This window comes from Venturia canescens, chromosome 3, assembly GCF_019457755.1.
Source record: "Venturia canescens isolate UGA chromosome 3, ASM1945775v1, whole genome shotgun sequence".
Taxonomy (NCBI): domain Eukaryota; kingdom Metazoa; phylum Arthropoda; class Insecta; order Hymenoptera; family Ichneumonidae; genus Venturia; species Venturia canescens.
In genome coordinates this window covers 13,310,179-13,316,178 of record NC_057423.1, presented here as the reverse complement: position 1 = coordinate 13,316,178, position 6,000 = coordinate 13,310,179, and the positions used below count along the sequence as shown (strand labels likewise).

At 37.5% G+C, this 6,000-nt stretch overlaps 2 long non-coding RNA genes across 2 annotated transcripts; one reads left to right on the top strand and one right to left on the bottom strand.

The window, feature by feature from the left end:
- Positions 1-341: 341 nt before the first annotated feature.
- LOC122408215 (uncharacterized) lies at positions 342-999 on the bottom strand. The gene is made up of 2 exons (XR_006260393.1): positions 861-999; positions 342-743 (listed from the first exon to the last, which is right to left on the bottom strand). It is a non-coding gene; the product is annotated as an uncharacterized lncRNA (long non-coding RNA).
- Positions 1,000-2,274: 1,275 nt separating this feature from the next.
- On the top strand, positions 2,275-5,785 carry LOC122408214 (uncharacterized). The gene is made up of 2 exons (XR_006260392.1): positions 2,275-5,435; positions 5,514-5,785. It is a non-coding gene; the product is annotated as an uncharacterized lncRNA (long non-coding RNA).
- The last annotated feature ends 215 nt before the right edge of the window (positions 5,786-6,000 follow it).

Below are 6,000 nucleotides of genomic sequence, written 5' to 3'. Positions count from 1 at the left end.
TATCTCCATTATTTTTGGGATTTTCTGTTCGTTCAGTGGGTAGAGTCATTTGATCGTGATCAGATGCTTTTAAGAATTATTCGTTTGTGATATTCGAGTACACAATCAACGCGAAAAAGTGATTAATGATCATCTGCTGCACGCTTTGCTTGTTAATTGTTGCTGCACAATAATTGATGTGTCTAAAAGCGAGTATTTCGGACGAGATAAATATCGAAGAAATCATTCCTGGTAACGGAATATAAAAAATTGCAAGGACCAGATTTTTTTCGAATAATTAATCCACTAACTGACTTAACTCGATCATTTTTTCTTTTTCCAAACATATTCAGAGTAACTCCAAAAACATGGTATTGCATCATCGAAATTAGCATAGATTTGAGATAAGCTGGAAAAGTCGGCTGGAACGACTTCTTGTTGCACGGAATATTGCTCACGATATATTAAGTTACTCGCCGGGCATTCGATTCATACTTTGAGTGTTTTCTGCCTACCGAAGTCGATTCCAGGTGGTGCCAATGAACAGCGCAATCGCACAAGATCGCTGATGAGAAATTCTCCAAGTAGGCAGACCCTACTCATGTTATAGGATTTTTAATATACGTTCAAAGGTTTATTTTTATTTAACGTGTAGTCAAAATCTTTAAGGTAGAACACCCACGTAGCCATACGAACACACGCGTCCTTTTTTCGCATTCTTAGTGCCAACGCTTGGTGATTGGTTACGATTTTGGAGGGAATATCTATAAAATATATGAAATTTTTTAAGAAATTTTGCAATCGCCAAGGCCTCTAGTCCGTAACTACAGTATTTCTTTTCCGTCGCACTCGTTTTTCTGATAGCAAAGTAAACCAAGTACCATTTACAATCATCACGAATTTTTTGCATCAGCATCGGCTCGTACACATGCGTTGATGCATCGGTGAGCAATTCTGTTTCAGCATTAACGTCATGTAAGATTAAGAACGGCTCTTTTACTCAGCGCTACTTTCAGATTCGTAAACGCTTCATTTGCTTCGTCTTCAAATCGAAATTTGACATAATTTCTTAATAGCTTCGTCAATGGTCGTGCGATTAACGAATATTTTGGTATAAATGTCCAGAAATACTCTACGAGTCCAAGATACGATCGTCGGATTTGGAACTGCTTTCGTTTTATGATCAGACGATCGCTCTCTACCGTGCTCTACCTCGAGTTCTAGAAATTCGACTTGTCGCTTCAGAAAATGACACTTCGAGCACTTGAAGATCAATCCGGTTTCGCTTGCAACCTTAAAAACGCGCTCAAGATTTTCTATCCCGCTCTGTTCATCTTCAGAGGGAATAATGAGATCTCGTTCAGGTAGCCAAAATAATACGTTCGGTAGTGAATTCGCGAAAAACGACGTTCATGAAGCTTTGAAAAGTCGGCGGAGAAATGCAGAGACCAAAGGGCACTCTGCAAAACTCGAATTGTCCGATTGGCACTTCTGATGTGAGAAAGACAGAAAGATGAATTCTGCTATTTTTTTTCTCGCCAGAGCTCCTAAAACCAGGGTGAGCATCATTCAGCCATTCTTGAATTTGTGCATTCACTTTTCACTTCTCGTTTCTCTGCTTCGCTCAATCGTCGCGCTCTTCGATAGATCGGTTCTTCGTCTTTTAAACCGATCGTCATCTTTACTCGTACTCTTCGCGACGTTTTTTTGGCTTATACGAGTTTACAAGATTTATTTCTTGTTTTTGGGCTCAAAAAATTTGGACACTTGGACTTTCTCTTTTCCGTGTTCCTCGATTGCTTCGATTCTCAAAAACTCCGGTACATTCTCACACTCATCGTTTTCTGACAACGGTATGATCTTGGCTACACCTCGCTCACGAATGTGTCTCACCTAATCCAGAAAATCAGCACTAATCACGAGGCTGAAGTTTGGAACGTTAAAGTCCAGTGAATTTGACGAAAGAAACATTTGTAATTCATCGATTTTTTATTTCACGAATTCATTGGTGTAGGTTGAAAAACTACGAATTGCAAATTCGCTAGAGAACAAAATTGGAGAATTACTGAAATCGTGGGAGACTTTTTTTACATAATTTCGTTGGACTCCAACGTTGCAAACTTCAACATCATCTTTCAACCTCATTCCGACCAGGACTTTCATCGCATCTTCTTCCAAGTCTTTTAAGAAGGTCATTTGTTTTTTTCAGATCTCGTAAACGTCGGCGTTTCTGCTGAACGGAGACAAGAGCTCAGCCACTTTTCTCACATTCATGCGCATCGGGAATTGAGATGTATTTTCAGTCGGCGTTCCAGATTGATGAGCGAAGCGCTCTGTATTCGGCGTCTCACCGTTTGCCCGTCAGTATCTCATATCATTTTTCAAGTTTTCGTCGCACTAACGTCAGCTCACGTTTTCCAAGTTCTTTCTCGCGTCCACTGCGTGTGATTCCGTCTTTTTAATAATTCATTTTTAATATCTGACTTTGGTCATCGATGCCGATATTTCTTTCAGCATCTGTGTTGTATACTTCGTCTCACTGGCCATATTTTCGTCTCTTCTTTTGCACTAGTACGTCAATTTTCAAACGTATTCACGGTGACAGTTTTCGGCGTTACTGTCCTCGCACACTGACCATGCACTCACAACAAACTATTTTTCGACCATTCCGGAATGTTCACTTTTATCACGAAGTCGTCTTATTCACACCGCTAGTTCTACGATGGTTAATTTTTCCCACTGCTCGATCCCTATTTCATAAGATTTTAAATATGTTTGAAGGATTATTTTTATTTAACGGGATCGATGGAGAACAGAAGGAATAATTGTCAATTAGCAAACCAAACGTAGCGAGCAACTACTAAACGTTATTTTTCCTGACGTACGCTGCTAGCCTGTCGAGTTTTGCTTTTTTGTTTTTTTTTTCTCAACAGTAAGTCATAAAAGCAGCATCGTTCCGCGCAGCAATGAAACGTTCGCCTCGGACGTTCGCGCGTGTATTTTTTCCTTGAGAAATTTCCCTCAAAACTGCATAGTTCATTCATAGCATGCAATAAAACTCATGAAATAACTGGCAGCTGTCATATTTGCTACAACGGTGATCACAAGAAATATAATTAAAATAATTTTGGAGGAAACGTTGCTGTACGTAAGGTAAACAATGTCTGATCTGGTGCTGCTCAAATTTATTCAAAAACCAACCATTATATATTCAACTTTATAATTCATGATCACAACAATGAACTCTTCACTTTAAGATGTGCTTCAAATTTATAAATCGTAGTGCAATAGAATTAAATAAATAAAAATAATAATAATAAAATAAAAATAACGAACTTCTTTATCGACCATCACTCAAGAGTTTCATAATTTCATCAACAAAATCTACCAATCGATCGACCGTTGAAGATTTGTTTGTAATTGGAGAGTTGCCGTTGATAGGTTCGGTTAGCAATGCTCGCATCCCGTTGATTTTTTCTGAGGCATAAATATCGATTATTTTAGAAAAAGTTATACGAGCCATTCCCATTTTTTGAATCAACGCATCCGACAAAACACTCCGCAGTGGAAGCAAACTTTGGGTAGCATCCTCGTATCGTTTCGGGTGCAATGTTTTGTGCTGGCACTTCGAGTGGTACCATTTTCGATACGAAGAGGTTATTCGCAATTTTTAAACAAGTCAACCTCTGTAAAACCTCTATATCTCACAGTGCATTATGAGCTCCGTCGTTCGAAGCCGTCCGACTCTTCGATTCCGCAGTGTCGGACGGTCGGAAGCGCGTTGGCAGAGCGTGTAACTACGTCTTTAGATTGTGCAAACGTCGAGGTTTCTTTTGTTCCATGAAGAAGTCGGACACTATCGAAAGAGCATTACGTGTCGCGGGTACTACGTGAGCGCAGCTCATTTTGACGCGACTGAAGATCATTGAAAAACAGCACGAAAATCATTTTGTGGATTTTCATGAGACCGTTGACTGCCGACGCCGCAGTACGAAAAAAGGAACGCTTCCAAGAAAAGAAACATGAACGCTAAACAAAACTCCGTTTCACTTAGTGCTCTCATTTGCAATGTTCCAGCCAGGCGTATAGGAATAAACAAATAATGCAATTTCATCGCTGAGGGAATCTTCTCTTTATAATTGGGTGGAACTAGAGTAAACTGCTCTGCTGATCTCGCTTTTGGGCGGCATGAGTTTTGCTGTGTTTCGATACGGTATTGACGAATGTTATAATGGGACAACAAACATTTTTTTCCAACTGCATGAGCGAACGCTTTAAGTAGAAAAATTACGAGTGACGTGCCTGAGGCTGAGAATCTGAGAATTTGAAAAAAATATATTTTTCATCAATTTTAAGGATACAGAAGACACGCTCGAGTGAGGACGCGTCTGTCGCGACGGTTCAACTCCCATGACGACTGTGAACTAGTAAAACAGAATGTAATGAAAAAATGAGAGTACGGATTGATGAAAAACAAATGCGTAACGTATTGTGTACGAAACGCATTGTTGAAATCTAAAGTCAGAGAGAGTGCCGAACAAAGTGAACGCGTCCACAAACCTTGCTCCAAACTTTTCTTTCTACAACGTGTTTCAATTATCGCTGTGACTTTTTCATGTACACTTCACCCACGTTTTTGTTATCAATGCCGGCTGCAAATCGACAATTGTTCGACACGTTCGTGCTGAAGAATTGCGCTTTTGGTATGTTATACTAGTCATCGTGGCATGCAAATGCCCATTGAGATTACTCGACACAGCGTACATAAATTTATATGAATTTTCGGTCGACCCGTTTATGATATTTTTCAAGATATTTACTGAGCTTCACGTTATTAAAATAAATAAATAAAATGTATATTATACAGTAATACGTGATCGTCATGAAGTTATAATTAACGTGTTTCTGACACAAACATATCATGTTTCGATAAGAGGAAATATCAAATTATTTGAAACAATGGACACTACAGCCAACAGTCTGAGTTGTGCAGTTACTACAAACAATGAGTCGAGTCTTGGTCAGTTAAGAAAAAAAAGAATTGGAGGAGTCTGACTGTTTTAAAGATATCTCAAAGTTATAAGAATAACTTTGCTCCAACTTTTTTTTAGTTGTTCCAGGATGTTGATTTTTTTCATTGAATTTTTTATTTTTATACATAAGAGAAACACAGTGAATGCAATAAATATTAATTGTTTATTCGAGTGCGTTGGATTCGACACACAAGAAATTTGACAGATTCCTCATGAATGATTTTATCTCGTATTGTTGAAGGAATTTCTGGCATTAAAACGAAAATGATGTCACCTTTAGTCAGTCGATTGTATCTTATAAAGTGAAGTGTAAAAAAAATTGATTTAATTTTCCGACAGTTTAAGAATCACAATCAATAACAATCTGGACCAACTAATATGTAATCTGCTTATGGAAGTCAAGACACGTTCGGTGATATCTCGGTAAAAAATTATGTTCAAAATATGCAATTGTTTTAGAAACATGAGCAAGGTTTATTGGATATTGCCATTTTTTTTCAGATCCATTAGAAAATTTGTTGATATTGGGTTGATAATTTATTCCCGCGGATTAAGATAGTACCTGGAAATATTGCAAGGACACATTCAGGTTACCTCGCACTCAAATCAGTGCATTGCGGTGGGGATTTCTACATTACAATTTGAGAACGTCTTGTGTTTAGAACACATCATAGTTTTGCTCATTGCTGGATTTATTTTATTCATCATTTTCTCTTTCGATTGTTCGTTCTTGTGTATTATGTTGTAAGATTATTATTATTATTATTATTTTTGGTTAATTGATGTAACGATCATTAAAAATTCATATAATCATAGGATTGCATTTAACTTTTTATATCTTTATATTTATATTTAACTATTTTTATTTATTAACTATTATTTAATAATCTATAGAAACGATATGAATCTTCAACTCTTGGAACAAACTTCCTATGCTATGGTTGTATATTTCTGGATGAAGACTTCATCAATAATCAACCACTCGCAT